Genomic DNA, 25,506 nt, shown 5'->3' on the forward strand with positions numbered 1-25,506 from the left:
TGTTATACTAACATGAAACCAGAGTTGAGAATCACAGATCCAAAGCAGGGAAAGTTATAGTGAAAATTTTCAGTTTTGTAAAATTTAAAAAGTTATAAAGCTTTTTTTATTTATAAGCTTATATTTAAAGCTTATGTGTATATATAATAATTATAAAGAATACATCTTCATAAAGGAAGAAATTAGCAGATTTACACTGCTGTTATTACTTTATTATTATTATTTTTATTTTACTAACCAGGAATTAAATATATAATCAATCAAAGAATTCTCATAATTATTTTTTTAATTTTTTATTTATTTATTTTTTTATTAACATATAATGTATTTTTATCCCCAGGGGTACAGTTCTGTGAATTGCCAGGTTTACACACTTCACAGCACTCTCCATAGCACATACCCTCCCCAGTGTCCATAAACCCCCTCCTCCTCTCCCAAGCCCCCCTCCCCCCAGCACCCCTCAGTTAGTTTTGTGAGATTAAGAGTCATTAGGGTTTGTCTCCCTCCTGATCCCATCTTGTTTCCTTTATTCTTCTCCTATCCCCCTAACCCCCATGTTGCCTCTCCACGTCTTCATATCAGGGAGATCATATGATAGTTGTCTTTCTCCGATTGACTTATTTCACTAAGCATGATACCCTCTAGTTCCATCCACGTCGTCACAAAATCAAGATTTCATTTCTTGATGGCTGCGTAGTATTCCATTGTGTATATATACCACCTCTTCTTTATCCATTCATCTGTTGATGGACATCTAGGTTCTTTCCATAGTTTGGCTATTGAAAAAATTGTTGCTATAAACATTCGGGTGCATGTGTCCCTTCGGATCACTACGTTTGTATCTTTGGGGTAAATACCCAGTAGTGCAATTGCTGGGTCATAGGGTAGTTCTATTTTCAATATTTTGAGGAACTTCCATGCTGTTTTCCAGAGTGGTGGCACCAGCTTGCATTCCCACCAACAGTGTAGGAGGGTTCCCCTTTCTCCGATCCTTGCCAGCATCTGTCATTTCCTGACTTCTTAATTTTAGCCATACTGACTGGTGTGTGGTGATATCTCATTGTGGTTTTGATTTGTATTTCCCTGATGCCGAGTGATGTGGAGCACTTTTTCATGTGTCTGTTGGCCATCTGGATGTCTTTGCAGAAATGTCTATTCATGTCCTCTGCCCATTTCTTGATTGGATTATTTGTTCTTTGGGTGTTGAGTTTGCTAAGTTCCTTATAGATTTTGGATACTAGCCCTTTATCTGATATGTCATTTGCAAATATCTTCTCCCATTCTGTCAGTTGTCTTTTGGTTTTGTTAACTGTTTCCTTTGCTGTGCAAAAGCTTTTGATCTTGATGAAATCCCAATAGTTCCTTTTTGCCCTTGCTTCCCTTGCCTTTGCCGATGTTCCTAGGAAGATGCTGCTGTGTCTGAGGTCCAAGAGGTTGCTGCCTGCATTCTCCTCAAGGATTTTGATGGATTCCTTTCTCACACTGAGGTCCTTCATCCATTTTGAGTCTATTTTCGTGTGTGGTGTAAGGACGTGGTCCAATTTCATTTTTCTGCATGTGGCTGTCCAATTTTCCCAGCACCATTTATTGAAGAGGCTGTCCTTTTTCCATTGGACATTCTTTCCTGCTTTGTCAAAGATTAGTTGACCATAGAATTGAGGGTCTATTTCTGGGCTCTCTATTCTGTTCCATTGATCTATGTGTCTGTTTTGCCCGTACCATGCTGTCTTGATGATGACAGTTTTGTAATAGAGCTTGAAGTCTGGAATTGTGATGCCACCAACTTTGCCTTTCTTTTTTCAATATTCCTTTCGCTATTCGAGGTCTTTTCTGGTTCCATATAAGTTTTAGGATTATTTGTTCCATTTCTTTGAAAAAAATGGGTGGGATTTTGATAGGGATTGCATTAAATGTGTAGATTTGTAGATTGCTTTAGGTAGCAGAGACATTTTCACAATATTTATTCTTCCAACCCAGGAGCATGGAACATTTTTCCATTTCTTTGTGTCTTCCTCAATTTCTTTCATGAGTACTTTAGAGTTTTCTGCATATAGATTCTTAGCCTCTTTGGTTAGGTTTATTCTTAGGTATCTTATATTTTGGGTGTAATTGAAAATGGGATTGACTCCTTAATTTCTCTTTCTTCTGTCTTCTTGTTGGTTTAGAGAAATGCAACGGATTTCTGTGCATTGATTTTATATCCTGACATTTTACTGAATTCCTGTACAAGTTCTAGCAGTTTTGGAGTGGAGTCTTTTGGGTTTTCCACATATAGTAGCATATCATCTGCGAAGAGTGATAGTTTGACTTCTTCTTTGCCAATTTGGATGCCTTTAATTTCCTTTTGTTGTCTGATTGCTGAGGCTAGGACTTCTAGTACTATGTTGAATAGCAGTGGTGATAATGGACATCCCTGCTGTGTTCCTGACCTTAGTGGAAAAGCTCTCAGTTTTTCTCCATTGAGAATGATATTTGCGGTGGGTTTTTCCTACATGGCTTTGATAATATTGAGGTATGTGCCCTCTATCCCTACACTTTGAAGAGTTTGATCAGGAAGGGATGTTGTACTTTGTCAAATGCTTTTTCAGCATCTATTGAGAGTATCATGTGGTTCTTGTTCTTTCTTTTATTAATGTGTTCTATCACATTGATTGATTGGTGGATGTTGAACCAACCTTGCAGCCCTGGAATAAATCCCACTTGGTCGTGGTGAAAAATCCTTTTAATGTACTGTTGAATCCTATTGGCTAGTATTTTGGTGAGGATTTTTGCATCTGTGTTCATCAAGGATATTAGTCTGTAGTTCTCTTTTTTGGTGGGATCCTTGTCTGGTTTTGGGTTCAAGGTGATGCTGGCCTCATAAAATGAGTTTGGAAGTTTTCCTTCCATTTCTATTTTTTGGAACAGTTTCAGGAGAATAGGAATTAGTTCTTCTTTAAATATTTGGTAGAATTCCCCTGGGAAGCCATCTGTCCCTGGGCTTTTGTTTGTTTGGAGATTTTTGATGACTGTTTCAAACTCCTTACTGGTTATGGGCCTGTTCAGGTTTTCTATTTCTTCCTGGTTCAGTTGTGGTAGTTTATATGTCTCTAGGAATTCATTCATTTCTTCCAGATTGTCAAATTTGTTGGCATAGATTTGCTCATAGTATGTTCTTATAATTGTCTGTATTTCTTTTGTGTTAGTTGTGATCTCTCGTCTTTCCTTCATGATTTTATTTATTTGGGTCCTTTCTCTTTTCTTTTTGATGAGTCTGGCCAGGGGTTTATCAATCTTATTAATTCTTTCAAGGAACCAGCTCCTAGTTTCGTTGATTTGTTCTCTTGTTTTTTTGGTTTTTATTTTATTGATTTCTGCTCTGATCTTTATGATTTCTCTTCTCCTGCTAAATTTAGGGTTTCTTTCTTGTCCTTTCTCTAGCTCCTTTATGTGTAGGATTAGGTTGTGTATTTGAGACCTTTCTTGTTTCTTGAGAAAGGCTTGTACAGCTATATATTTTCCTCTCAGGACTGCCTGTGCTGCGTCCCACAGATTTTAAACCGTTGTGTTTTCATTATCATTTGTTTCTATGAATTTTTTCAATTCTTCTTTAATTTCCTGCTTGATCCATTCATTCTTTAGAAGGATGCTGTTTAGTCTCCATGTATTTGGGTTCTTTCCAAATTTCCTCTTGTGATTGAGTTCTAGCTTCAGAGCATTGTGGTCTTCAAATATGCAGGGAATGATCCCAATCTTTTGATATCGGTTGAGACCTGTTTTGTGACCCAGGATGTGATCTACTCTGGAGAATGTTCCATGTGTACTAGAGAAGAATGTGTATTCTGTTGCTTTGGGATGAAATGTTCTGAATATATCTGTGATGTCCATCTGGTCCAGTGTGTCATTTAAAGGCCTTTATTTCCTTGTTGATCTTTTGCTTGGATGATCTGTCCATTTCAGTGAGAGGAGTGTTAAAGTCCCCTACTATTATTCTATTATTATTGATGTATTTCTTTGATTTTTTATTAATTGGTTGATATAGTTGGCTGCTCCCATGTTAGGGGCATAGATATTTAAAATTGTTAGATCTTGTTGTTGGACAGACCCTTTGAGTATGATATAGTGTCCTTCCTCATCTCTTATTATAGTCTTTGTCTTAAAATCTAATTGATCCAATATAAGGATTGGGACCCCAGCTTTCTTCTGATGCCCATTAGCATGGTATATTGTTTTCCACCCCCTCATTTTAAATCTGAAGGTTTCTTTGGGTCTAAAATGTGTTTCTTGTAGGCAACATATAGATGGGTTTTGTTTTTTTATCCATTTTATACCCTGATTTTGGCATTTAGCCCATTAACTTTCAGGGTAACTATTGAGAGATATGAATTTAGTGGCATCGTATTGCCTGTAAAGTGACTGTTACTGTATATAGTCTCTGTACCTTTCTGATCTACTACTTTAGGGTCTCTCTTTGCTTAGAGGACCCCTTTCAATATTTCCTGTGGAGCTGGTTTGGTGTTTGTAAATTCTTTCAGATTTTGTTTGTCTTGGAAGCTTTTTATCTCTCCTTCTATTTTCATTGATAGCCTAGCTGGATCTAGTATTCTTGGCTGCATGTTTTTCTCATTTAGTTCTCTGAATCTATCATGCCAGCTCTTTCTGGCCTGCCAGGTCTCTGTGGATAAGTCTGCTGCCAATCTAATATTCTTACCATTGTATGTTACAGACTTCTTTTCCCAGGCTGCTTTCAGGATTTTCTCTTTGTCACTAAGACTTGTAAATTTTACTATTAGGTGATGGGGTATGGACCTATTCTTGTTGATTTTGTGGGGCGTTCTCTGCACCTCCTGGATTTTGATGCTTGTTCCCTTTGCCATATTAGGGAAATTCTCTCCAATAATGCTCTCTAATATACCTTCTGCTCCCCTCTCTCTTTCTTCTTCTTCTGGAATCCCAATTATTCTAATGTTGTTTTGTCTTATGGTGTCACTTATCTCTCGAATTCTCCCATTGTGATCCAATAGCTGTTTGTCCCTCTTTTGCTCAGCTTCTTTATTCTCTGTCATTTGGTCTTCTATATCACTAATTCTTTCTTCTACCTCATTTATCCTAGCAGTGAGAGCCTCCATTTTTGATTGCACCTCATTAATAGCTTTTTTGATTTCAACTTGGTTAGATTATAGTTCTTTAATTTCTCCAGAAAGGGCTTTTATATCTCCAGAAAGGTTTTCTCTAATATCTTCTATGCCTTTTTCGAGCCCGGCTAGAACCTTCAGAATCGTCATTCTGAAATCTAGATCTGATATATTACCAATGTCTGTATTAATTAGGTCCCTAGCCTTCAGTACTGCCTCTTGTTCTTTTTTTGTGTGGTGAATTTTTACGCCTTGTCATTTTGTCCAGATAAGAGTATATGAAGGAAGCAAAATACTAATAGGGTGACAAAGACCCCATGAAAATGGGCTTTAACCAAATTAGAAGAGACCCCAAATTGTGGGGGGTGGGGGAGAAAGGGAATAAAGAGAGGTTCAGAAAAAGAAAAAGAGAAAAAAACAAATAAAGAAAAAATATAAAAAAGAAAGAAAAAATATATATATTTGATAAACTAGTTAAAAATGTTAAAAAAAAGAAGGGTAAAATTTTAAAAAATTTAGCAGAAGAAGAAAAAAGAAAGAATAAATTGGAAAAAAAATTAAATTAACCTCAAGACTAAAGAATCATGGGGAGAAAGCCATGAGTTCCGTGCTTTGCTTTCTCCTCCTCTGGAATTCCGCTGCTGTCCTTGGTATTGAACCTGCTTTCCTTGGTAGATGAACTTCGTCCTGGCTGGATTTTTTGTTGATCTTCTGGGGGAGGGGCCCGTTGTATTGACTCTCAATTGTCTTTGCCCGAGGCGGAATTGCACTGCCCTTACTGGGGGCCAGACTAAGTAATCCGCTTGGGTTCGCTTTTGGGAGCTTTTGTTCCCTGAATGCTTTCTGTAGAGTTCTGCAGAACGGGAATGAAAATGGCAGCCTCCCAGTCTCCGGCCTGGAGGAGCCGAGAGCCCGGGACCCCACTCCTCAGTGCGCCCCCAGAGAACAGCGCCCAGTCACTCCCGTATCCCCCGCCTCCGGCCACGCTCCGAGCTCACCCAGCCTGCGACAAGTTCAAGGTAACCCCAAGCTGAGAGCTCACTCCTCGGCTCTGTCTCTGTAGCCGGCTTCCCCATTCTAATACCTACAAGCTCTGCGACACTCCGACAGCCCCGATCCTTCTGTGACCCTGTGGGATCTGGGGCTACGCTGACCCCGCGTGGGCTTCACCCCGGTTTAGCCTCTGGAGCAATGTCCCTCAGTGGAACAGACTTTTAAAAGTCCTGATTTTGTGCTCCATTGCTCCGCCGCTTGCCGGGAGCCGGCCCCTCCCCCTGTGGTCTATCTTCCCGTCGTTTTTGATTCACTTCTCCGCCAGTCCTACCTTTCAGAAAGTGGTTGATTTTCTGTTTCTAGAATTGCTGTTCTTCTTCTCTTCGATCTCCCGTTGGATTTGTCGGTGTTTGCAATGTTTAGATAAGCTATCTAGCTGATCTCCTGCTACCTGTTGTAGTCTCAGCCTGCTAATTCTCTACCATCCTGACTCCTCCCCACGTCATAATTATTTTTTAAAAGATTTTATTTATTTATTTGAGAGAGAGAGCTTGAGTGATAGAGAGAGAGAGAGAAAGCTCGCAAGAGTGGAGTGGGAGGGGCAGAAAGAGAAGCAGACTCTGCCCAGCAGGGAGCTCAATCCCAAGACCTGAATCCTGATCCAAACCCAAGACAGATACTTAACTGACTGAGCCACTCAGGCACCACCCCCAACAGTTATTTAATCTTAGTTATTTGAATTCATTCAGTAACCACAAATATCCTTTCAGTATGGTTTCTTCTTCCCTCTTTGCTTTTAATCATATCTAGAATAGCTGAATTTATTTGGCTTATTTCTACATATCTATCTATTCAACCATTTATATGTGTATTTCATGTATTTATGCTATAGTTTTCCTAGAATGGAGTTCTAGAAAATAAAATTCTTGGTTTACGTTGTTTTATATAAAATATTGTAGGTTTTAATTTACAGTTTACATTAAATCCCTTGAATATTGCTGTAGAGAAATATGAAGTAAACCAGCTTTTTGCCTGCTTTAATTAACTTTTTTTTCTTGTTCATGTGTTCACGACTCTTCTTTCTCTTTTAAGCTTAGTCTCCTGATGTTTATCATCATTTATTTTTTTCTGGTGAATGACACTTCATTATGAAATACCTCAAGTCTTTAACCAGCCATTATTTCTTTTTAATCCCTTATGTATATGTGTGTTCTATTTTGTTTTGCTTTTCAGTATGACCAGTTATGCACATAATGGATTTCATTTTCCTTCAGTATCTATCATTTTAAAAAATATATTTTGTTTGTAAAGGATAAGCAAAGGAGCTTGCATGAAAAACAATATAATGAACAATAATTTTAAAAATTGTGCACCCTCTACTCAGGCCAATAAATGGAATTTCCTAGAATCTAAGAGGCCGCCCCCTAAGAGCTCCCTTCTTATTTGCCCCACTGCTAGGTAACCATTATTCTAAATATTGTGTCTGGTTCATTAAGTTTTTTTGTAAGATTATTACATATATTTTTATTCCTAAGCACTATAAAAAAATTTTCAAGGACATAAGTAAATTCATGCCATATATCCATTTGTGACATGCTTGTTTTACTCAGTGTTTTATTTTTGAAGTGAAAATAACACTGATAAATATACCATAGTTTATTCAGCTTAACTGCTATTATTCTATTGTGTAACTATTTCATATAGTTTAAAAATGTGTTTAACTCTTGTTGAACATTCCATTGTCTTCCAAGTTTTACTTTTTAGAACATTGCTATTATAAATATTCTTACATATATTTCTTAGGCCATGTGTATGAGTTATTAAGGGTAAATATAGCCTAGTAATGTAACTTCTGAATCCTAGGATATGCTCATGTTCACCTTTTGTGTGGTAATATCAATTTTTTTAAAGTTTATTAAAAATTTTGCTCCTCCAAATGAGAAATATAAATATATCATATATCCTGATATATCATATAGCTTATATATCTTCAACTGCATTTTACTTTGTCCAATTTTTTTTGACAATGTGGTACATGAAACATAATACATAATTGTGGATTTAGTTTATATTGTATTTTCTATTGATTACTTTAAATATCATTTCTTTGTGTGTGGACCATTTGTGTTATGTATTCTTTGAAATTCCTATTAACATTTTTGCCTGTTTTTTTCCCCACTGAGTTGCTTGTTCTTGTTGTTTTGTAGATATTCTTTGTTCTGGATACTTTAGTTATAAGTTTAATATATATCTTTACCAAATACAGTAGATTTCTATCTTGGTAGTCCCCACTGAAAGATACTTTCATGTACTCAAGCTATAAGTATTAGTACCATTCCACACTTTCTGAATTTTGCCATGTACATTTCTTTGATCACTTGGCTATTAATTAGGATGATATAAACATATGTTTCATAAGCATTTTTTTATTGGACCTTAACCTTTTGGAAATTGCTGTACTGGTTACCAACCATTGTGTTATATTCTATTTTGAACTCATTAATTTTTGTTGGGGTTAAGAAGGCCAGAGATTTTTTTTTTTTTTTCAAAATTTTTTTTAAAGATTTTATTTTTTTTATTGATTAACACACAGAGAGAGAATTCATAAGTTGGTAGAGAGACAGGCAGAGAGAGAGGGGAAGCAGGCTCACTGCTGAGCAGAGAGCCCGATGCGGGACTCGATCCCAGAACCCTGAGATCATGACCTGAGCCGAAGGCAGAGGCTTAACCCACTGAGCCACCCAGGCGCCCCAGGCCAGAGATTGTTTTCATTCTCAGTCCAAAGATCTTTGTTCCTGCAAAATAATATAAAGAGAGCTGCACTTGAGGAATTCCCCAACAAAAATTCATTTGCATCTGGACTTGATTTAGGTGATGAAATTCTAGACCTCAGGATGATGTCTGATGCCACAGTAGAATGAGACATTAGGGAATTTGTGGACACTGAGTATGATCTGCTTATGTGGAAAAGACGTGAGTCATTAGGAGTCAGAGAGCAGATTTCAATAGACTGTTACATGGTGTCCTGCAGCAGTAGGCCTCCCATAGTCACACCTTTCAGTAATATCCTCCCACATTGTTTTTGCTTAGCCAGTCGACTTGTTTTTGCTATTGTGGCATTATCCAAGCAGAGGTCTGATAAACACTTGTATGTTGGAATTATCTTCTTGCAATGTTTCCTGTTGGATACCAGCTGCCATACTAGAAATAAGCTGGACCAAGAATGATAAGAGGCCAAGTGGGGAGAGATTGTAAAGGATGAGCAGCTATCTAGGATGCTCCAATCCCAGCTGGGCTTCCAACTAAGTCAAACTGCGTGCGTGACTTTAGCTATATCATGTAGAGCAGAAGTAAATTCCAGCTGAAGCCAGTCAACCCACAAAGTTAAGAATTACTACATTTTTGGGGCACCTGGGTGGCTCAGTGGGTTGAAGCCTCTGCCTTCGGCTCAGGTCATGATCCCAGGGGTTCTGGGATCGAGCCCAGCATGGGGCTCTCTGCTCAGCAGGGAGCCTGCTTCCTCCTCTCTCTCTCTCTCTCTGCCTGCCTCTGTGCCTGCCTCTCTGCCTACTTGTGATCTCTGTCAAATAAAATAAATGAAATCTTTAAAAAAAAAAAAGAAAAAGAATTACTACATTCTTGTTTTTCTAAACCACTTAGTTTTAGGATCCTTTATATCCATTGGTAGGTAACTAAAATATCAAATTTGTCTTTTTTAGTCTTTTTTGTGAACAAATGATCTTAATTTTTTTAAGATTTTATTTATTTATTTGACAGAGATCACAAGTAGGCAGAGAGGCAGGCGGGGGGTGGGGGAAGCAGGCTCCCTGCTGAGCAGAGAGACTGATGTGGGGCTCGATCCCAGGACCCTGGGATCATGACCTAAGCCGAAGGCAGAGGCTTTATCACACTGAACCACCCAGGCACCCTGTCTTAATTTCAATGTAGCTAAATACATCAGACTTTTCTCCCTGGTTTCTATTTTTGTGTTCTGTTTAGTAAAATTTCATGCGTTCATAAGGGTACTGTTTTATATTTAAAGTATTAATAATATTTTTCAGTAAATACATGAGAATTTTTGTGGTCAGTGTGTTTGTGTGTGTATGATTGTGGTCCAGTTTTATTTCACTTTTTGGGAGGTTACTAATTTCACTGAAAGTATTTGTTTTATTTCGTTTTGTTTTAAAAGACCACAATTTATCTACTTCCATTGCATGTTAAGTTTGTGTGTATGTAAGAGTTTGTTTCTGGGTTTTCTGTACTATTGCTTTGGTCATTTTATAGCCTTGCATTAATACCGAATGTGTTAGATTTATCCTTAGGTATTTATACTTTTAAGCAATTATACAAGCTGAAAGGAAATAACAAGGCCTTAAATTAAAGGACTTCAGATCCTTATCTGAGATGATAGGAAATTATTTGAGTGGTTTGAGGAAAGGAATGATAATCTAATTTAAATTTTAAAAACAAACACTGAGTATGAACTAAACCTCTTCTAATTCATAAAGAAGGGAAATAGGAATTAAAGACAGGGAAGAGGTATGGGAAGCATGGAGTCTGGTTTAAAAGCTTTGAAATGATTCAGACATAAATATATAATTATTATTGGTAGAGACTATGGGAATTTTTGAAAGGAAAAATTGAGGAAAGACTCAATTTTTCATTTGTTTTCCTTATTTATTTTTTTTTGCTGAAGTAGGTAGACATATTAGGTTACCATTTTTCTGAGATAAAAGAGAGTGTGTGAAGATAAGGTTGAAGTGTTGGAAGTATAAATTTAGTTTGGGATCTCTTAATTATGAGGTGTTTATTTAATATACACATGGCACTTGTGACTCTGTTGAGTAAATAGGTATTTGATCTCGAAGCCTAGTAGATAAATACTAACCTAAAATATAAATTAGGGAATTGCCAAGGAATGAAAGATATTTCCATGCCCTGGGGAAAAAGATAATTAAAATAGAAAAGAAAATATGTTTGAATACAATTTTGGAACCCTTCTGCACTGGTAGTTCTAGATGAGAAATAACCATCAGTAGAATACGTAGGGGAATTGTGAAGGAATACTCAAAAAGCAAGAGAACCAGGAGTATGTGATATCTTGGTTGGTAAGAAAAGAAAGTGTTTCAATAGGGAAGAGAACAATCTACCATGTTTAATGTCATTAAGTAACATTAAGGCTGATTAGTGACATTTGCATTTAATATCACACAGTTCATTGATGATCATTATTACAACTCTGTTGGTTGATGTAAAACCCTGGATGGAGTAAGAAAGAGAACACTGAAAGAGAAAAGACAAAATGTGCGTGGAAGTTGGATGGAAGCTTTTGGGAAAATTGGGATCAAAAGAGGCTCTTAGAAAAAAAAAAAAGGCTCTTAGTTGTTGTTTTTTAATATGGCAGTAATGGTCAGATATTTTGCTTGCTTTTTGAAAAATGTGAAGGGGTGCCTGGTTGGCTCAATAAGTTAAGCATCTGAATCTTGATTTTGGCTCAGGTCATGACCTTGTGAGATCTGTCCTGCAATGGGCTTGGCACTCAGCACAGAATCTTCTTCTCCCTCTCCCTCTGCTCCTCCCTCTGTACTCTCTCTCTCTCATAAATAAATAAGATCTGAAAAAAAAAATTTATGAAGAGAGGATCTGAGGATGCAGGAGATAAAGGTAATAATAAGAGGAGTGGTGACTTGACTAGGAAAGAAGAGATGGACACGAGTGTGCAAGTGCCAAGTTTGGCCTTTTTTAGGAATCCTTGCCTCTCATCAGTAATAAGAGGGGCACAGGCAGGGTATTGGGTATAAAGCAATTAGATGTGAAGCTGGGAATTTGTAGAAGTTGTATTCTGTATAAATAGCTACCATTTTCTAAAAGAAACAAGTATTTCAATTGTAAGTGACAATAGGGGAGGATTTTTTAGGTATAAAGAAAAATATACATTAAGCAATCATCCACAGCACTAGAATAATGAATACTCCTCTCATAATACATATGTCTTCTGGGAAGCACTCAAGATTGTTTGAATCACCTCCTCTTCATTCTGTTCCTAAGAGAAGGATCCCTGCCCTAAATAGTGTGAGATGGCTGAACACACAATATCTGACACTGGATGGAAAATATCAATAGCAGTTTTACTAGGTGTATATACTCGCCTGGGGGAGAACAAGGATCCATGCAGGGCCATACAGGGGTTATACTTAGGAACAGAGTAAACAAGAAAGGATTAGGGGAGAGGCTGGCTTTATAATAACAAGAGGGTAGGTGGCATCTGTTTTCTACAGGGAGACATAATTGGCTTCATTGAGTAATTTCACAGGCTGGTAGAGATGTGAAACCCATTAGGTTGGGGACCCAGTAGAGTATGGCTGGTCTGGCTGTTAGTGGGATTAGCTGAGTGGAGAGCCTTTTCTAATGGGGCATTCTTGGTGAAAAGTGGTGACTTGTGGCTGAGTCATTGGGACCCTGTGATACTCTAACATGTCATGCTGGTACTTAATATTAAATCTTAATTTTAAGCCTTAAACCACAAGGACTCATTAATGGTTAGTTATAAATTTAATACCATAGTCAAAATATTTGCATACTTTTTATTCCACCATCTATATTTTTTGTTTTATATTGTCTTCTTTAAATGCTTATGACTATTTTTAAAGACTTTTTAAGACAAACATTTTATCTACAGTATCTATGAAAGTATTGGTAACTTTTTCATTATAGTCTTCTTGTGTTGCTATGGAAAATCCCCCCCCCCCCATTCTACCCTAATTCTTCTCACTCTACCCATCCCAGGCAACAAGATATCTCTGTTTTGATTAGTATCTTTGAGTGAGCACTATATAATTCATCAAATAGTGTTGCTTACAAAGATCGAGGAAGCGGCTGGAATGGTCTACAGCCTTGCTTTAGCATGTTGTGTCAAATACATACTCACCAAGTTTATTAGTGCTTTAGGGATATGCCTTCCCCTGATTTTATGACTTTCAAGTTGTTTTATAGCAATGAGCAGTATCCTATCGATCATAATCTTTTATGTAATAATGGCTCTCATTTGTTCATTCACCACATTTTCCACATAGAACATAAGATTAGATGGAGATAGCAGAGATGCTAAATATAATATAGTAAATATAGATTCTCCTTCAGTTCCAACTTCTATCTTACTATGCAGTTTGAATAGAGCCCATCTGTAGCTGTGGAACTTAGACTACAGCCCTAATCTCATCCTCCTAATCAAGGGATCATGGAGAGACATTTATGTGAAAATTTAATGAAAATTTGAAGAAAATTTTGAAGAGCAGCATTATTCAAGACTAAAGAGTAGAAACAACTTGAAGCTCTCTCAACAGATCAATGAATATACCAAATGTGATATATCCATACAATGGAATATTTGCCAGCCATAAAAGGGAAGTACTGATACATGGTCCAACATGAGTATTATGCTGGTGAAATAGACAGAAAAGACTACATGTTTCATAATTCTATTTATATGAAATATCCAAAATAGGCAGATTCATAGAGACAGAGAGCACATTAGAACAAACTGGAATTAGATAATGCTCTTAGTGGCACAACCCTTTGAATATACTAAAAACAATTGGGTTTAAAAGGGCGAATTTTATGGCATGTTAATTATACTTCAAAACAATTAATGAAATAATGCATCTAGGTAAAAGCAACAATGGCTACTAAAACTATTAGGTGAAGGGTGATTGAGGAACTTCAATGACAGATGAATCTGTATGACAGCCCCTGAATATTAGTCAAAGTGTTACAGACATACATTAAGTGCTTCCTGATATGATGATCTAGGAAGAACACACACCATTTAAGAAATATTTTTTCTAAAAGAATTGAACTTGAATTTTTCAAGTCTATAACTACCAGTTTTCAGGAAATCTGAAAGATTGAGAAACGTGTTAAATGATACCATAGGAATGCAAGAAATCAAATCAAGACCATGGGTATTTAAGAAAGAAGTGACTCAATGTCCTTAAATAAATGATTTGAAGAAAAGTGGAGGAAATAGAAATATAAATTCAAGGTCACCTAAGACATAAAACATCTAAAAATTTGAACAAGAAAAAATAATTTTGAGACAATCTAGGATAATATACAGAGATTGGGCATTAGAAGATATTAAAAAATTTGAATACTTCATAAAGTTAATAATTTCTTAATATCATCTAATACTAAATCTAAGTGATAATGGACACTTGGGACTCATAATACTATTTCTTCCCTTTTGTATATGTTTGAAAATTTCCACAATACAGAGGTTTAAAAAACTAGTATTAGCAGCAGTGGGTCAGTATTCATAAGTTCATCTACTGATCTAGGGATGTTTCACTGGAGAAAGCATTATAGAGTCAATGGGATGATCTTGGGCCTTGTAATAAAAAATGCCTAGGTTTAAACATGGCTCTTTGACTTACAAGTACTATTACCTTGGGCAAGTTACTTTTCTAAATCAGTTTTCACCTCTGTGAGCAAGGATAATGTTACCTAATGCTGAAGGTTTATGGAGGAACAAGTGAGATGTTATAAATAAAGTGGGCATCACTTTATGTGTATATAGTGCCTGGCATAGAATAAGATAAATGTCATAGAATAAAATAAATGCTCTATGAATGTCAACTACTTTAAAACCTGGCTCTACAAGTAGTAATCTGTTGAATCAGATTTCTAAATAGTAAGCCATGTTTGTTTCCAATTCTAAGTTAATTCTCACAAAAGAAAGCCAATCAATAGTGATTCCCTAGCTCCTCATGCATCTCCATACTGTATTAGGGAAACCAAAATAGCCAACTCATAATATTTGAAAATAAGTGAATTTATGATAGTCCCTGATTTTGTAAAGAGACTACTTGATAAAAGATATGCCTATTTGGAACAAAATCATTAAAGATAAAAATTCCAAGAAATAGGGGCACCTGGGTGGCTCAGTGGGTTGAGCCGCTGCCTTCGGCTCGGGTCATGATCTCGGGGTCCTGGGATCGAGTCCCGCATCGGGCTCTCTGCTCGGCAGCGAGCCTGCTTCCCTCTCTCTCTGCCTGCCTCTCTGTCTACTTGTGATCTCTCTCTGTCAAATAAATAAATTAAAAAAAAAATTCCAAGAAATAAGCTTCTAAAGAAAAAAAATACATATTTTATGAAATTTGAGGGGAAATACTCAAATTATTATAGTTACTAATAATAGTAAATTCAAGATGGCTTTTGAAACTGTCTTTTTGCATATTAGCCATTTTTAAGCTAAATGTAAGATATTATATATAAATTTTGATAAGCGTTCTTATTTTTACTTCAACTTCCTCATCTCCAACTTTGAATCACTTATAACATTGTTTCCAAGAGCCAGGATCTATTCGGATAGTTTATATTCCAAAACTATGAGTCATTTCTATATGTATGGATTATATTCCTCACTATAGAGGAAGGATAGAGAGAAAGGGACATGATCCAGAGACTCAAATGTTATAATCTCCTCTTCTCTTTTTTTTTCTAAAGATTTTACTTATTTATTTGACAGACAGAGATCTCAAGTAGGCAGAGAGGCAGGCAGAGAGAGGAGGGGAAGCAGGCTCCCCACTGAGCAGAGAGCCCGATGTGATGCAGGGCTCGATCCCAGGACCCTGAGATCATGACCTGAACTGAAGGCAGAGGCTCAACCCCTGAGCCACCCAGATGCCCTTATAATCTCCTCTTTTTAATGGCCTGCTATTGTCTTTGTTAATGATGTCACTCTGTATTCTTCATAATAAATGATGTATATAGTTTCATATTACCCAGGTCATTACAGTTTTATTTCCATTTATTTTCACTTAATGTTTGATAGAAAATTGGAATATATTCCTTGTGAAGGAGGAGAATTAGTCTTTGATGCTCTTCTGTGTGATTCTTTATCTTTACATATTTGCCAACAGGTGTCACGACTTTTGTGATTTATCTGAGGAAAAATATTCTCCTGGTACTGCTTTGCTTCTCATATTTTGGGGTCTTAGCTGACTAAATCATGAGAGTTCAGCTCATGAACTGGGCAAAGTGAATTGACTTAAGCATTCAATTAGTCCTTATCCTGATTCTAAAGTTTATTTGGAGAAGCAAAACCCAACTTAATATTGAGGGAGAAGAGCAAAGTTGGGTAACTGACCCTTCCCAACTTCAAGATTTATTTTAAAGCTATAGTAATCCATATGGTGTTATATTGTTGCAAGTATAAACATATTAATCAATGAAACAGAATAGAGAGCCTGGAGATAATGTAGCCAACTGATTTTGGACAAAGGAGCAAAAATGATAAAATGGAGCAAAGAATGGAGCATAGTTTCTTCAACAAATGATGTTGGAACAACTAGACATTCAATGCAAAAAATGAATCTATAGAATGTACCCTACAGAAAAATGAACTAAAAGTGGATCACAGACATGAATTTAAAAAGCAAAAGTATGAAACTTTTAGAAGATAACACAGGAGAACATGTAGATGACCTTGAGTATCATTATGACTATTAGATACAACCCTAAGAAAAATAATTGATAAGCTGTACTTAATTAAAATTAAAAACATCTGTCCTGCAGAGATAATGGCAAAACAGCCAAAAACTGAAAACATATTTGCAAAAGACACATCTGGTAGAATATTACCAAAATAAAGAACTTTTAAAATTCAACAATAAGAAAACAATCAACTCGATTTAAAACTAGGACAAAGACCTTAATATACACCTCATCAACTAAGTCGTACAGATGGCAAATAAGCATAAGAAAAGATGCTCCACAACCGACATCATCGGGATAATGCAACTTAAAACAACAACATATAACTACACACCTATTAGAATGGCCAAAATTTGAAACATTGTCTCCATCAATGCTGATAAGAATGTGGAGCAACAGGAACTCTTATTCCTTGTTGGTTATAATGTGAAAATAATACAGTCACTTTGAAAAACAGTTTGATGGCTTCTTACAAACCAAACATACTCTTACCATACAATCTAGCAGTCCATTTCCTTGCTTTTTACTCAAAGAAATTAAAGATTAATGTTCACACAAAAACTTTACATGATTGTTTATAGCAGACCTATTCATAATTGCCAAAACTTGGAAGCAACCAAGATGTCCTCCAGGAGATGAATGGATAAATAGATTGGGGTACAGCCAATCAATGGAATATTATCCAGTGATAAAAAGAATTGAGTTGCCGAGAGAGAGAGAGAGGGAGAGAGGGAATTGAGTTGTCAAGCCATGAAAAGATATGGAGAAATCTTAAATGCATATTACTAATGGAAAGACACTATCTGAAAAGTGTAAGTACTATATGACTATATAACATTTTGTAAAATTCAAAAATGTGTTGACAGTAAAAAAGATTAGTGGTTGCCACGAGTTGGAGAAGGAGTGGGAGGAATGAATAGGAAGAGCATAGAAGACTTTTAAAGCATTGAAACTATTCTATTATGTAATTATGATATATGATATATATGATACATATAATTATGATATATGATATCTATGATATACAATCATATATATGATTATTTAAATATGATGCATATAAATATGACAGGTAAATATATATATGATATCATATATATGATATATGTAATTATTATATATGTAAATATGATATATGGAAAAGAAGCTGGCATGATTTTGATCCCTGAAAAAGGTAAGTAAAATGAGCTCACAGTTTCCTCACTTCACTAGAATATTTTCTTGAACTCTCTGTTAGGAAAAGAAGGGAAAGTAATGAATAACCAGGGAGGCAAATAGAAAAGAAATAGAAGATTGGGTTTTACCCACTCATAAGAAAATTACAATAAATGTAAATGGAATAAACTCTTCAACTAATATAGACACAGACCGAATAAAAAAGAAAGATCCAGATTTAGGCTGTTGAAAAAAGGCATACATTAATATGAGAAAAAGATGTTAAAAATAAGAGAATAGAGAAAGATTTACAAATAGTTATCATTAAAAGCTAAAATAACTATGTGAATACCATTCCAAGAAAACAGGATAATGAATATTCCCAGAAATGACCAAAGTTATTTCATAGGAATAAAAATGACAATCTGTCAAAATCCATCAATAATTTTAAATGGGGGTATGCACCTAATCAGGGAACTTCCAAAGACATAAAACAAAAATAAACAGATTTGAAAAAAAGTACTGACAAACCTAGATTATAGTTAAAGATTTCAACAGTATATAGCAGTTGAGAGAAAAAGTAGAACAAAGATCAATACCAAAATAAAAAATGGCTAAAAGACTTGAACAGATATTTCAGAAATGTAGATACATAAATGACCAACAAACCAATGAAAAAGTGCACATCATTTTTATAATCTTAAGGGAAATGAAATTAAAACTATATTGAAATTCTAATACATAAAACTGTAAAAGATTCGCAGCCTATATTTATATATATGAATTTATTAATATATTATTAATTTATCAACATGCACGTATGTATATGAATGTGAAACAAGAATGTCAGGCAGCTTAATTCATATTGTCAAATATGGGAATACAACAAATGCCCCTCAACAGAAAAATTTATAGTTATGTTATAAAGATATAATAGAACACTACACAGTGATTAATTAAGGGGTGGAGGCAGAAACAACTAATTCAGACGATGTACTCAAAATATTATGCTGTGTGAAAGAATTCAGACACAGATACATAATGTATTTAAGAATTCCATTCACGGTGTGTGTGGGTGGCTCAGTGGGTTAAGCTTCTGCCTTTGGCTTGGGTCATGATCTCAGGGTCCTGGGGTCGAGCCCCACATCAGGCTCTCTGCTCAGCAGGGAGGCTGCTTCCCCCTCTGTCTGCCTGCTGCTCTGCCTACTTGTGATCTCTGTCTGTCAAATAAATAAATAAAATCTTAAAAAAAAATTCCATTGAGATGAAGTTCTAGAACAGGTAAAATTAATATATGTTATTAATCATAGCAGTATTCTTTCTGTACTGGAACATATAGGAGATACTGACTGGGAAGAGGCATGGTGAATTTTTCTGGAGTGCTGGAAATATTCAAGATCTTGATAAATATGTGTATTATATGCATGTTTGCAGTTTTCAAAATTCATGTGACTATGCATTTAAGATGTGTACATTTCATCTCATGTACAATATGCCACAATATAAAAACAGATAAAATGAAAATATAAATTAGGAATGAGAAAATTGTAAAACTTAATAACAGTAAATATTAAAATCTAAGGGTCACCTGGATAACTCAGTTAAGCATTTCTTCCCCCACCCCCCCAAGATTTATATGAGGGGACGAGAGAGAGAGAGTAGGAGTGGGGAGAGAGAAGCAGACTCCTGTCTGAACAGGGAGACTGACGCAGGGCTGGATCCCCTGATGCTGAGATCATGACCTGAGCTGAAGGCAGACACTTAACTGTCTGAGTCACCCAGGCACCCCAGGTGTTCAACTCCTGATTTCTGCTCAGGTCATGATCTCAGGGTTGTGGGATTGAGCCCTGTGTCAGGCTACCCACTCAGTGGGAAGTCTGCTTCTCTCTATCTCTCTCTGCTTCTCACCACACTTCTGCATACTCTGTCTTTCTGTCTCTCTTTCTCTAAAACAAATACATCTTAAAAATAGTTGTAATAATAAAATCTAAATATTATATTTTTATCTAATCACTCTGTTAAATTTAATTCTCATCAGTTGTGGCTTCCAGTTCTAAATATGTCATAGGGATATAAAGTAGAGCATAGGGAATATAGTCAATAATATTGTAATAACTTTGTATGGTGACAGATGGCAACTACACTTATGGTAAGCATTTAATGTATGCACATGTCAGATCATTTATGTTGTACATCTGAAACTAACATAATATTGTATCAACTATTCTTCAGTTAAAAGACATAGAAATCTCAAACAAAATGCCCTCAGACAAAATTGAGGAAAAAAAAAAATACAGGTTACTCTGTAGATTTTATATTCCAAGAGAAGCAAGAGGGAGTTTAGAAAGGTATTATACTTGCTTAGATTTTTATCTTTAATTTTAAATAATATAAATAAAATTGATATTGTTTTTAGATGGTAAAATAGATGATCCATAAAACAATTTGGTTCAAATGTTTTTAAAGCGTACTACTCATATTTCTAACATGAATACTTCTGAGGGCAAAGATATATTCTGTATTATTCTTAGCAATAGGATTTGATGAATTAATAAACCATATATGACAACTCCTCTTTTATTAGTTAATTCTATATTGTATTTTATTAATTGGACCATATTTCTAACACTGATTTTTCTGCGTTTTATTTTTTGCTTTTTATGTTTATTTTTTATATTTTCTTTCTTTTTTTTTCCTTTCTTTTATTGTGAATTGCACAAGAATTTTTGGTTCATAGCAGAATTAATCAAATGATTCTCTAAATTCCCTGGCCATTAAGTTCTTTTAGTCATAATTTTTTTTTTTGGTTAGTTATGATCCATTGTTGGAATGGACCTTTTCACATGAGTATCTCAAACAGACAAAAATATTCTATGTGTCATAAATGAAAATAATCATTGTATTGATTTATTTGTTTTGGATTATTTGGATAGATCAATAATATGTGCAAGTGTAAGAAATAAAGTGATTAAGACATTGCAGAAGAGAGGACTCAAATATTGCTACATTATTTAGTTTTAAAGACAGTTTTCTTTATTTTGCAGTCTAGTTATTTGTAGGCAGAAGCATGAGATTATTTGCTGAAATTTGCTGCCATGCGAAATGAGAAGCCAGAAATACAATGAGAAGGGGTGATCTAGTTCATTGTGTTCTGAAAATTAAAGGACAGGAAAAAAGCAGACATATGGTTCTTTTGAGAGATGAGATGAAACAAGATATTAATATTTAGTGCAATAAACTTTGAAAGGGTATAATATTATAGAATAAAGAAAGAAAAAGTTATAGTTTATTATTACAGTGTCCAAAACATATAGCAGATATTAGACAAATAATGAGGATGTGTTTAAAATATACATGCAAGAAAAACTTTGCTGTTATATATTGTTTACAGTTTTGTTGTTGGCAGTAAAATTATTATTGAATGAGTACACAGAAATACCATTCCAGGAAATAATTTTGAAGGAAAAAAGTAGCTGTATATCAGAGCAGCCTTTAAGTTAATAAGTTTTTGTATGATGCCAAGTAACACAACTTTTTAAGAAAGCAATATGTAGGTAGTTCAGTATTCACATGGCTAATTTACTTTTTATGTTTTTCCTGTCAGCTCATTTTTCTGAAATGATTCTGTACTGTGTATCTTTGGTCTTAATATTTAGTTTATCACCTAATATTAACCTGTGAGTGCAAACAATGAAACATTTATGCAAATTTATTGAATAATTTTTGGTGATCTCCATAGAAGTAGACACCTCACATTTTTTGATAGAATTTTGATGGACTGTTCATTTATTTATCTCATTTATATTTTAATAAAAATTGAATACATTTAAAGTGTACAACATGATATATGTTATATATATGTATGATATATATATACACACACACACACACACACACACACACACACACATACACACATTGCAGTGATTATGGCCGTCAAGTTAATTAGCATATGAACTCACATAGTTACCAGTTTTTGTGCATGGGATGAGTGCATTTGAAACCTGCTCTCTGAATATATTTACAATGTTTAATTCAATATTATTAAGTAATGTCATCATGGATATACATTCAATCTCTGGACTTATTCATTCTACTTAACTGCAATTTTGTATCCTTTGGCCAGCATCTCCCCATTTCTTCTACCCCCACCAGCCCCTGGTAACCACCACTAAGAGTTCAACTCTTTCTCTTCTTCTCTTCTCTTCCTCCCCTTTCCTCCTTTCCCCCTCCTCTCCCCTCCTCCTTCCTCTCCTCTTCTTTTACTTCTTTCCAGAGTCCATATATAAATGAGATCCTACAGTATTTGTTTTTCTCTGCCGGGCTTATTTCACTGAACATAATATCCTCTTGGTTCATCCTCATTGTTGCAAATCGCAGAATTTCCTTATTTTTCATGGCTGAATGATTCCTGTTTGTGTGTGCGTGTGTGTGTGTGTGTGTGTTACATCCCTATCCCTTCCTCTGCCATGACTGAGCATTTTTATTATATTTACAATAATATATTTACTACAATAAAATATATAACTATAATCAAATTTTTAAAAAATCCTCTTTTACCCTCAGATATTTTTTACATTTTTCTCTTGGTTTAGAAAGTAGAAAATAGCATTCTGTATTTCTTTTCACCAGCAGTAGTTGTTTGCTTCCAAATTTTATTAAAACTCCTTAAATGCGGGGCGCCTGGGTGGCTCAGTGGTTTAGGCTGCTGCCTTCGGCTCAGGTCATGATCTCAGGGTCCTGGGATCGAGTCCCACATCGGGCTCTCTGCTCAGCGGGGAGCCTGCTTCCCTCTCACTCTCTCTGTCTGCCTCTCTGCCTACTTATGATCTCTCTCTGTCAAATAAATAAATAAAATCTTTAAAAAAAAAAAAAACTCCTTAAATGCGACATTTATTTATTTGATGTATAGCTGAAAAAAACTCAATGTCCTCAAATGGACAATGAAAAGATACCTTATTTGATAAAATTGCTCCAGTTTTTCTCATGAGCTGAAGAAGCCAGGTAAGTACAAAAATAAGAGTTTTCAGTAAAATAATTTCAAGCTAATACCTTATTTCTATGGACTACTCAATATGTTTTGGGTTAAGTGGTCAGTTTTCAAGATATTCTCCATAAACTTTCTCTTACCCACAATAGTGTCTCTGTTCATAAAGGATGGTGGCTGACTTCAAGCTACCAGTGTGACTTCACTGAAGGGAGTTAGTTCGAACTCAGGGAAAGCAGATACTAGAGGGCAGTAGATTTGGTCTCGAACCATAAGATGAATAGTCAGTTAAAGTAATTTGTTCACTTTTGGATATGTTCTCAGTCTTTCAGAACTCATCCCATTCCCTTTTCTTCCCATAGTTGATATCAAAGGGAGTAAGAGAGGCTTACCAATCTCCTTTATCAACCCAAAGTCCATTGCCTAGTGATGAGGATGAAAGATGGAGAAAGAAAAAAATAAAGCTTAATTTATTAGTGGCAATCTGTCCTCAAAATGTGAAATTTAAAAAGGACTTTTTGTCCAAATTTTCATATTTGTGACTGCCCTCTTGTCACTTGCTACTCTGATTAAGACAAGGTCACTTGATCAAATGGTCATTCTATATTCTGATGGCATTCATGTTATAACTTTTTGTGCTGTTCATGTATTTAGCTTGAATACTAAGGGATAAATTCAGCATTGAGACTGAAATACACATTTCATAGTCTGGTTTCTCTCCAGGCTTTGGCAGGGCCTATGTCACTCTGACCAAATTGGTTTCCTTTAACATCTTAGTGAGACTCTGGGTAGCTCTGGTCTTAATCATCTTCTCCATCCAGCCCCTGAGAGAGTCACTGCCCCCCAAGTCTCTTATGGAGTCACCATGATCCTTGCTGTAGTAGGGCCCATGGAAGACTTTACCATTGAGGAGTGGCCTTAAGTCTCCGATCTTCCACCAGGGTTTCAATCAGAGTGTAGCAAATAATTTATCCATTATGAAATTTTGAAACTCAGAAATATGACCATGACACAAATCTAGCTATATTTCTTTCTTATCTCTACCTTCTTTCCCTGCAGAGAATACTGGAAACAAGGAGGGAATCTTTATTTTACTTTTTATTCCACTTTGTATGCTTGATTCTTTCTCATTTTTATTGAAATATTCACATAATATAAAATTTCACATAACTACCTAATAGTAACTTCTAGTATATTCACGAGATTGTGCAACAATTGCCACTGTTCAATTCCAGAATATTTTTATTACCAAATGAACCCTCTCAGCTGTTGACAATCACTCTTAATTCTGTCCACCCTCCAGTCCCCAGAAACCACTAATCTATTTTCTGTCTCTGTAGATTTACCTATTGTGGACATTTTGTGTAAGTAGAATCATATGAAATGTGGCCTTTTGTGTCATGCTTCTTTCACTTAGCATATTTTTTCCAAGTTTATATATGTTTCTCATGTTTCACACCCAGTAGGTTGGCTATAATTGAAACAGTGAAAAATAACAAATGTTGGAGAAGGTGTAGAGAAACTGGATGCTTCATATATTGCTAGTGGGAGTATAAAATAATGAAGCTACTGTGGAAGACAGTTTGGCAGTTCCTCAAAAAATTTATGCAGTAATTACCATATGACCCAGCTAGTTCAATCCTAGGTATATACTCAAAAGAACTGAAAACACAGGATGCTGACACTAAACTTACACATATTCACAGCAGCATTATTTCTAATACTAAAGAAAAAAAAGGAAACAATCAAAATGACTATTAACTGATGAATGAATTTTAAAAAAGTGTGGTATGGCCATACAATGGAATATCATTTAGCCATATATAAAGAACTTGAAATTAAAAGTCTTTTTGAGGGGCGCCTGGGTGGCTCAGTGGGTTAAGGCCTCTGCCTTCGGCTCGGGTCATGATCCCGCCTTCAGCTCGGGTCATGATCCCAGGGTCCTGGGATCGAGCCCCGCATCGGGCTCTCTGCTCAGCAGGGAGCCTGCTTTCTCCTCTCTCTCTGCCTGCTTCTCTGTGATTTTCATCTGTCAAATAAATAAATAAAATCTTAAAAAAAAAAACTTTCTGAAAATGTTATGTGCCCTTTTTATCAAGATAATTTTTGTTTTCTCCCTTCCTAAGACAAATAATGATATGCCATGGAGAGTTAGACAGACATTGTATTACTAATAAGACATTTATGTCTTCTATATCTATACCTATCTCTGGTAATATTTTTGATATTACTTGTTGGAATAATTTCAACAGCTGGCAATGAAAAACCAAACTTCAGGTAGCTTAGATATGAGAGAAGTTTTACTGACTCACATTACAGAGGAATTTTAGAATGAAGATGGTGATCATGTATATGCAGTCAAGGTTGCAGCTCCATTTCACACAGATTATAATTTTTTTGGTCCTTTTCTGTATGTTAGCTTCAAACACAGCTTACCAGTAACCTGAACTTACATTTATTGATGGAGAATATAGTTCTTCATTATTGAATGGAGAATAAAATTTATTTAATTTAATAAAAGTTTAGGTTAGTTTAATTGAAAGATGTTTATTTTGAAAAGTTTAGGCAAGTTTAAAACGTCTTGTGGAGGAACAGAAATATGGCAAGAAAGACATTGAAGAATGTTTACATTCTTCTGACATATTTATTATTCCTGTGAGATGTTCTGAATTTGACCAATTAAATAGAGGAAACCCAACTGAGACAGAAATCTTTTTACTACTCTTAGTTGCTGTAGAAATTGGAACTTCTCTGTATGATAAT

Source organism: Meles meles, chromosome 3 (assembly GCF_922984935.1).
Source record: "Meles meles chromosome 3, mMelMel3.1 paternal haplotype, whole genome shotgun sequence".
NCBI lineage: Eukaryota > Metazoa > Chordata > Mammalia > Carnivora > Mustelidae > Meles > Meles meles.